The sequence below is a fragment of the Thamnophis elegans genome, chromosome 11, assembly GCF_009769535.1.
Source record: "Thamnophis elegans isolate rThaEle1 chromosome 11, rThaEle1.pri, whole genome shotgun sequence".
In the NCBI taxonomy this organism is placed as follows: Eukaryota; Metazoa; Chordata; class Lepidosauria; order Squamata; family Colubridae; genus Thamnophis; species Thamnophis elegans.
Window position 1 is genome coordinate 62,202,403 of NC_045551.1, and position 9,892 is coordinate 62,212,294.

A 9,892-nucleotide genomic window follows, 5' to 3' on the forward strand; every position below is an offset into this window, starting at 1 on the left:
ACTGTGCTGAACACAATCAATACAGTGGGCACAACAGCAACATCCACATCTACAAGTACAGAACCAACACATATGGTTAGTAATAACAATGCTAAGAGCTAAAAATCAAAGCCTAATATGCAGGTCCAATATTCTTCACCCGTGCGTAGAAAGTCAGCTTCCGGAGTGACTTAGCAAGGGTTCTCCACCGCCGACCTTTGGAGAATTCGCCGGAGGGAACCTGTGCCGTTTTCTCTGTCCTCCCCTCCAGGTGCGGGATCGGCTTCGGGTGCAGGGTCGGCTTGGATTTCCCTTAAATTGTCTGTTTGCAACTGTCCATTAGCGAATGGGACGCCAGCAAATGGCCATCAGTCAATCGCTCTCACAGTTCCATCAATTGATTGTTGGACAGTCGGGTTGGCGTACTTCACAATACAAATAATGCACACAATGAAAGCGAGAATCACAATACCTATAGCAATACAACAAAGGATATAATTGGACTTTATCGACGAATCAATTTCAACTTCAACGGTTGGTCGCTGGGATGTGTGGTCCATTGTTTGTCAGCGGCCCTCTTTACACGGGTCCAATGTATCCAGGTTTTGGATTCCGCAATCTTAACAGCAAGTGGAGATGTCATAATTACCTCATTGCGGGTGGAAAGAAGAATGGAATCGCCAATTTACCCCTGTAGCTTGTGCAATGGCTCGATTAATGTGATGGACAAATTCTGGGCCATTGTCGGACGAAACAAAGGAGGGGCTACCAAATCGAGGAATGATCTCTTTAAGCAAAACCTTTGCTACTTCCTGCGCCTTTTTCGTTCTAGTAGGGAAAGCCTCTGGCCAACCCGTGTATAAATCCACAATAACTAACATAGCCCTATAAAATCCACTTCGTGGCATATCAGTAAAATCAATCATGACTGTGTCCATAGGGTAATAGGCAATAGGTATAGCTCCTGGTGGAAGGGAAGGACCTTGCCTAGGATTGACTTTCGCACACGTTTCACAGGAAGATGCTACTTTTACTGCCATCCCCGCTAACCCATCTATATAGTAATCCCTCATAAGAGCAGATTCTAAAGCCGTTTTCCCCATATGAGTGGCTTCATGAGTAGAACGAACCAACTCTCATCCCCTGGTGTATGTAACTAGACCCATCGGTATACCAGTTATATTCCACCTGAGGCAAAGGTATGTCAGTTAAATCGGGTCGTGTGGAATAAACGGTTTCCAACACTTGTACACAATCATGTTCCACCTCTGTTTCTGTAGGCAAGAGAGTAGCAGGATTTAATGAGGTAGAAACCACTAAATGAACCTGGGGGTTTTCAATCATCATGGCCTGGTATTTGATGATTCGTTGGTTACTAATCCACAAATGGCCCTTCTGATCAAGAATTGCTTGAACAGAGTGTGGGGTGTGGACCTTGATTGGACAGGAAAAGGTAAGTTTATTACAATCTTGCAGCAGTTCTGCAATGGCTGCTAAAGCTTTCAAACAATGCGGCCACCCTCGCGCCACAGCGTCTAGTTGTTTTGACAGATATGCAACTGGTTGTTGCCATTGGCCAAGCTGCTGAGTCAACACTCCTAAAGCGACATTCTTACGTGTGTCCACATACAAATTGAAGGGCTTACTCAGATTTGGCAGGGCCAAAGCCGGAGCTTTTAGTAAAGCTTCTTTAATAGCATCAAAGGCTTGGTCCTGCTCCTTTGTCCAAAGGAAGGGGTCTGTCTTACTCCCCTTGGTAGACGAATAAAGTGGAGCTGCCATCAGTGCGTAATTCGGAATCCAAATTCTACAAAACCCTGCCAAGCCTAGAAAGCCTCTCAATTGCCTCTTATCAGTTGGCCTCGCCAGATTAAGCAGCGCCTGCTTTCTCTCTGGGCCTAGTGCCCTTTGTCCTGGCGTTATATCATAACCTAAATAACGGACTTGTTGCTGGACTAACTGAGCCTTACTTCTGGACACTCGATATCCACAGTCTAGCAACAAACACAACATACGTCTCGTGTTTTCCCAACACCCATCCCGTGACTGTCCAGTGACCAACACATCATCCACATATTGCAAAATCGAATCTCCTTGTTGGAAGGGGATAAAATATTGCAAATCTTTGGCCAACGCGGTTCCAAAGAGAGTTGGGGAATTTTTGAACCCCTGAGGTAACCTTGTCCAAGTATATTGGCTCCGTGTTCCAGTATACGGATTTTCCCATTCAAAAGCAAACAATGGCTGGCTTACAGGATGAATAGGTATAGTAAAGAAGGCATCCTTTAAATCAATCACTGAAAACCATGTAGCATTAGGTGGGATGAGACTGAGAAGAGTATATGGGTTAGACACAGACGGGTGAATTGTGACCGTCCTCTCATTAACCACACGCAAGTCTTGCACTGGTCTAAAAGACCCGTCTGGTTTAAGGATAGGCAAAATTGGAGTGTTCCAGGGGGATTGTATAGGAACCAAAACTCCAGCCTCCAAGTATGTTAGAATACAGTCATATATAGACAGGATGGCTTCCCTCCAATAGGGTCGTTGCCCAATGTGGACAGGAGCTGCCAGGGGCTTTAATTCTACAATAATAGGGGGGTGATGTGCTGCAAACCCCGGAGGGTTATCCTCAGCCCATAATCCTGGTACATCAAATTCCCTCCATATGTCCAATCATTCTTCCTCAGATGTCCTAACCACCATCAACCTCCACATTTCATCAGGCCTGTGACTAACAGTGAGATACTGCTTTCCCTCATCAAAAGAAATAGTAGCTCCTAATTTACTTAACAAATCCCTTCCTAACAATGGGACGGGACATTCGGGTATATACAAGAACTCATGTTGAATTTCGGAGCCCTTAAAAGTACAGGTGACTGGTTTCAAGACTTGACGTCCTACAACTTGTCCAGACACTCCTTGTACTTGAATTTGGTATGGACCAGGGGTAGTTATTGGATTATTTATCACTGATCGTCCAGCCCCTGTGTCCACTAAAAAGGTAGTCTGTTGACCCCCAATATTCAGAGTAACCATTGGCTCGGGGGGAGTCTGCTCCAAGCCAGGTCCCCGTCAATCTGACCAACCAGCTCCTGCCAATCCAATGCTCTCTACTCCTGCATTTACTTGAGTATTAAAACCTCTTCCTCCTGGACCCTGAGCCGGCTGCGATCCCCATCCACGACCTGGATGTCTGGGTGGCCCTCCTTGGCTTATCATCCCTTGCCTAGGCATTCCACGACCTACCATGCTGCGGCCCAACGGGCGTCGCCCGGGCGGGCCCCTAAACACTCCACGTCCCCTAAGAGTCAACCTTTTTGGACACTCTCTCTGCCAATGACCTTCAGATCCGCAATGGGCACATTGATTTGGCCCCAATCCTGTCCTTCCTCCCTGTAAGGCCAACGCCAACAACTCCGTCTTCTTATGCATACGATCATCTTTGTCCTTCTTCTCAACCTTATCCCTATTCACATACACTTTTCTAGCCACCTCTACCAACTCAGTCGTATTCTTTCCCAACGCTCCCTCTAACTTTTGCAATTTCTTACGAATATCCAACGCACTTTGTGCAATAAACCTCTCATTCAACATCCTCACATTCTCTGGAGCCCTCGGGTCCATTTGAGTATACAACTCATAAGCCTCAATCAACCTTTGAAGGAATGCCTCCGGACTCTCATCCGCTCCTTGCATAACCAATGAGGGCTTAGACAAGTTCACAGGGGGTTTCCCTGCCTTCTTGAGAGCTGCCACTATCAGGGTCTGATACGTTTGTATCTTTGCCATATCCCCTGCTACCTTAGGATCCCATCCAGGATCCCGTTCCGGTGCCTCTTCCAACAGTTTTTGAGCTCTATCTGCTTCTGTATGATAACGTTCTCTAAAAACCTCTCGCATTCCTGCTTTGCATTTCTCTCTCTCCTCTGCTGTTAGTAACGTAGTTAACAGCTGTTGTATATCTCGCCAATTGGGGTTATGACTATGCATAATGGTTTGAAACAAATCTGTCATTTCCGTGGGCTTCGCGGACAATGGACCAAAATGCTTTCGCCAATTCAATAAGTCCGTAGTTGAAAAGGGGATATATTGAAAACAAGGGCGGTATTCAAGATCCCCTGGGCGTTGATGCCCACCTGTTGTTCCGATACTCTTAATGGAAAGAGTCCTTCCTTTTCCTCTAACAACGTACTCTCCTCTTTCTCGGCTTTCGCCCTTTCCGCCTCCAATCGTCTAGTTACTGGCCCTTCTCTTCTAATTCCTGTAGCCCCTGATCCACCATCCTTGGGCTCCTTCCTTCTCACTACCCCTCCTGTCGCCTGACGATCCCCTGTCCCCACACCGTCCGCAACAGCAGCCCCCATAGCCTGGGGCACAACAATGCCTACAGCCCCCTGTGGTGGCAAAGGTGCCGATGCATAGGGAGGGGGAGGTCTGAAGAGTTCCTCCTTGTCTTGGGCAAAAATCTTTTTCTTCTCTGACTCCTTTTTCTCTGAAGCTGCTACATTTTTGACACATCTCGACGCTGACCTCAACTTCCCCTTTTCCTTCGGTCTAGCCACACACAGGCGAACCATTTCAGCTTGACACTGTAATAATTCATCAGCCTGCCCTGCTACAGCGTCTCCCCACTGATCTATATATGGAAACTGATTTGGATAGCGTTCTTCGTTTGCAGCAATTAACGAAGTTAAATCATCTATAATTTGGTTTTGAAAAGTTCCTCCCATTGGCCATCCTACCCCCATATGTGGCCACTGGTTCTGACATAAGTAGATAAGCCTATCCTTAGTCAGTTTTGGATAAGGGACTCTATATTCCGTATGATTAAAATATGAATCAAAACCTTTTACCATGCAATCCAACGGAGTGCTAGGTATGCTGCTTTTCCCACCCATCCTAGCACACTACCAGCGACCTGAGGCCCCAGAAGCCGGAACCCAATGGCCACCTGCAGGAACTGCGCTGGTTTAACCACCCACACAACCTATACGGACTTCATTAGGAACGCCGTCCCGAGTCCAGGGAGGTGATCAGGCCCCCTCTTCTATCTTCCAACGAGATAGGTACAATACAATTATCAAGATACTCGCCTGAGACGTCTTCTCCCCCAAGGATCCTGGCCAGGAAACACCGGAACTCCTTTCCTAAGTTTGCAGGGTTCTTGGACTCACAATGTGTGTCCCCCTTGGTGTGGTCGGGCTGCTGTTACCACCTCCCGGGGTAAAAGAAGACCCGTGGCGCCTGGAGGTCAAGGAGCAGCAGCCCCACACCCCAACGGGGCAAAGTGGCCCTCAGCAAAATATTGCCTTAGCTTCTCCGTCCCATCTGGGGTGCCAGAAAATGTTGTAGAATTAAGAGACAACGAAGCCAAGCGATGCAATATAGGAAAAGTTTATTGTATGCGCAGGTTCAAACATGCCAATACAAGCATCAAGAGTTTGAACCCCGAAGGGTTCTTAAAGCCATACCTTTATAGTGCAAATTACGTCATCATCTATAGAGGCAGAGTTTAAGCATATAAGGTAATGAGAGGAACCAAAACTGTCCATGCCAGATGGCCAACTGTTACTATTCCTAAAATATACATGGTCAGCACCTTATAGATCATGCGTGACATAAACAGGACACATCTTGCAAGATAACAGGAAACTCCCCGTCTGGGTCGACTTGTTCCCAGATGTGTAAAAATATTTATTGCTCCTTCAGCAACTGTCAGCAATTGTTTTCTGCTTAATGGTGCAAAACCTCAGCTTTAATCAGAGTACTTGATATTAAACATGATCTATAGGCCACGGCTCATAATTGGGCCTTTTAGCCCACCTTATTACAAAAGTGGACCCCAACCTTTTGGGTGCCAGGGACTGGTTGTGTTTTTCCACGGACTGCGGGGGGAGGGGCTGCCTGCATCCCACAAACGGGACTTTCTTTGTTTGTGTGGTCCCAATTTGTGGCATGTTGTGGTTCAGTACCACAACGTGCCACAAATTGGGCCACAAATACGGACTGGGGGTTGAAGAACCTTGCTTTACAGCACTCTCTGGCAGGTTTACAACAGAATATTGTTGATGTAGCAAATAGTAATGAATCCCTCAATTAACCTGGATCCTCATTTTATTGACCTCAGAATGATGGAAGGCTGAGTCAACCTTGAGCTTGTCAGGACTGAACTCTAGACTGTTGGCAGAGTTAGCCTGCAGTACTGCAGGTGGCTCAGTGACTAAGATGCTGAGTTTGTGAATCAGAAAGGTCAGCAGTTCAGCGGTTCGAATCCATAGTGCTGCGTAACGGAGTGAGCTCCCGTGACTCGTCCCAGCTTCTGCCAACCTAGCAGTTCGAAAGCACGTAAAAAATGTAAGTAGAAAAATAGGAACCACCTTTGGTGGGAAGGTAACAGCATTCTGTGCCCCTTCGGCATTTAGTCATGCCAGCTACATGACCGCTGAGAAGTCTTGGGACAGTGCTGGCTCTTCAGCATTGAAACGGAGATCAGCACCACCCCCTAGAGTCGGGAACTACTAGCACGTATGTGCAAGCATAATCTTTACCTTCCCTGCATTCTAACCGTTCCACCACCAGAGCTACTTTTGTGAATATGTTCATACAAGAACTTCACCCCAGAATCTCAAGGAGTTTGCGGTGGTGATTACATGGAGAATTTTGAGACAATATAAGATCAACTGGGAGTGAGGGTCTGAATAACCTGTTTTGTTCCTTTCTCATTAAAAGATCACTAACTATTCTTCGATCTATCAAAATCACCTTATTCAAGAGGACGACATATTCACACGAGGGCTCATCTGAATACCCATCAAATCCCCGTAGCCAGTAAGTCCAACTCTATCATTCATTTAAAAGGAAAACTTTGAAATAGCTTCATAAGAATTTAATTGTGGTTCCCAGCCATACAGAGCTTTTTACTCAAATTCAAGTTCATTTTAGTTGAACTTCTTATGCAACCCATGAGCCTTAGAGCATGGCTAGATGCACAATAGCAAGCAACAGCACTTAGATTTCTACACCACTTCACAGTGCTTTACAGACCTCTCTCAAGAGGTTTAAAGAGTCAGCCTATTGCCCCCAATAATCTGGGTCCTCATTTTACCCACCTCAGAAGGATGGAAGGCTGAGTCAACCCTGAACCTGGTGAGATTCGAACTGACAAAGGTCTGGCAGACGGCAGTCAGAAAAAGTAGCCTACAGTACTGCACTCTAACCACTGGGCCACCATGGCTGGATTTTCCCACTGTGTGTTTCCACTGAAACCTGTGTCCAAGCCTCTTGACATGCTATCCCTTCCTGGTCTGCTAGGAAAATGAGAATTATTTTCTACATATAGTTTTTCAGCTGTCCTTCGAGAACTGCATCTTACTGGCCCGTTTAAAAGCATTTTACAAAATATTTAAGCCCCCAATGGCCAAGCAAGTTCTGGATTTGAGTTCTAACTCATTTCTACATTCTGGGATTGCTTCCCCAAATTACACGCCATTCTCGCGCAGCAGCCCTGCTAATCTTCTGTGTATCATTCCAGTTTTAGTCTATGCCCTGCCATATGCTACAGCAGTTTCTATTTGTCTGCAAGAAATCCCATTACTAGGTCTTGATTATGGTAAAATAGTGCTCCCATTACATCTTGTCCTGGGCATTTGGAGGGAAGCTGAGGACAATGTTCTGAATTTGATACGTGCATGAACTTGAGATCTTCTAAAGATTGCCTTCTGCAAGGAAACATTGTGATCGTCACATCACTCAGCAAAGTTATCCTGGATTTAGGGCACAACATTTGTGTAAAGATAGATATGGCAGAGTGCACCACTTCTTTTCCCATCTTCAACTTCTGTTTACTGCTTTGCCAACACATCTCTAGACAATAGGAATGGGTGTTTGGGTTTCATCTATGCTGCTTTAAAAGCTGTTAGAAGCTTTGAGATTAAATTCAGGCAACATTTTCGTGTAATATAGGATTTTACCAAAAACGACTTCGTTCTCTTTCTCTCTCTCATTCACAAACACATATGCACAAATACACAGACTGTCAGCCTCTGCTTTGCTGCTGCTTCGACTGCCATTGAAACGGGGAGGGGGGGCATGGTATTTGGGAGGGGACTACTGATTGTGCTGGAGGAAGATTCTGGAGTTTCTGCTGCCTGTCTTACTGCGCATGGGGAGGAGGTTTCCCGCCAAGGCCAACAGCACCGACATTCCATCTTGGTGATGCCTTTCGAAGTTATCTCGCACCTGACACTTGGGAGAATTATGATTGGACTGTGACTGGGATGCCAAGGGGTGGGGAATGGGTTATTCTATATATCATTTGCTTTCGCGCCTAAATAATCAGTCTTCGCTTTGCTACGCTTCTGTTCATTTATAATTAGTAAAAGTACACTTGATTTCTATCAATGGAGTCTTGTGGTTTTCTTTCCTGATTATCCAATGAAGGAGTGCTGACACAGACACACACATGCAGATGCCCACACAGAGATACACGGACACACAGACACACACTCCCAGGAAAAAAAAGTATTGCTACACCTGCTGAACTACTTTTGAAACAATGGGTCATGAATCTTCACATCCCATAGCTTACATAGCTTGCACAGTGAGCAGCAGAGGTGGTATTCAACCAGTTTGGACCAGTTTTCCCAAACCAGTAGCGGAAATCACGGGTGGGCCTATGCCGTCCTATTTAGGCATGTTTTGGGGGCCGAGTACATGCACGGAAGGTGAGCACAAGCAAAATGCATGCACGGAAGGCCGGGTGCATACGTGGAAGGGGCATGTGCGCCCGTGGCGAACCAGCGGTAACAAAATGGGAAACCTACCGCTGTGTGGCAGCCTTAAAAGCAGGGATGCAGACCCCTAAATCTTTGAAATAGCCTCAAAAGTTGCAGATTTCACCAACTTCTTTCTTCAGTGAAAGTTCTACAGCTATCTAAGATTTCCGGAGAGCCTTATTTTGCAAAGGCACAGAAAACAAAATGGAACTCCTTAGATTTTTGTTCTAGGACGAATGTCAAACAGCCAAGGATTCTTCATTAATCTTATCTTTGAGATCAGTCAAATTTGAATTATGAAACAGTTATTAGGTTTTTAATAGATGCCATTGTTAAAGGCCCCACAACATTTAAGACTCAGTGATCAATATTTACACTTTCTTCCTTTCAGGAGTCTTGCAAAGGTATATGCTTTAAGACTGAATGACCTATTCATGTTCATCATGTCTTATATATATTTATCAGCGGATAAAAATCAGAGTTTTGTGTCATTTTAACTGACTGAGATAGATTAGAAAATTGCTGTACTTATGTATTTTTTTCTTCATCAAAGTGAATGTTTTTGTCAGAATGTTTTAGTTGTCCCTCAAGTACATTATGATATATTAAGAAATGCAATCATCAGGTTTTTAAAAAGAAAACAACATTTTAATGATCCTGTTATATTGTTGTGCACATTTTTCACTGTGCTTGCTTTTTTTATTAAAAAATATATGTTATTTCAACAAAACATCAGAAACAAAGAAAAGGGCATATTTTTTCCTTCCGTTTTTCTGCCAACAAGTGATAGTCATAAATTAATTTTTGGATGTTTTCTTCGGTATCAGGCTATTGATAATGGGTGTATGTCATGCAGGAAACACACACACACACACCACACACAAACGCACACACACACAGAGAGAGACAGACAGACAGAGAGAAAGACACAGCAAGAGAGAGACAGAGACAGAAAGAAAGGAACAGCAAGAGAGAGAGACTGAGAGAGTGAGATACAGAGAGACACAAAGAGAGAAAGACAGAGAGACAGAGACAGAGAGACAGAGACAGAGAGAAAGGAACAGCAAGAGAGAGAGAGAGAGAGACAGAGAGAAAGGAACAGCAAGAGAGAGAGAGACAGACAGAGAGAGAGAGAG

The 9,892-nt window shown here is 45.1% G+C and overlaps 1 non-coding gene across 1 annotated transcript; it reads right to left on the reverse strand.

The window, feature by feature from the left end:
- Nucleotides 1–7,436: 7,436 nt before the first annotated feature.
- Nucleotides 7,437–7,544, reverse strand: LOC116515147. The gene has a single exon (XR_004256202.1). It is a non-coding gene; the product is annotated as a U6 spliceosomal RNA (small nuclear RNA).
- Between the last annotated feature and the right edge of the window lie 2,348 nt (nucleotides 7,545–9,892).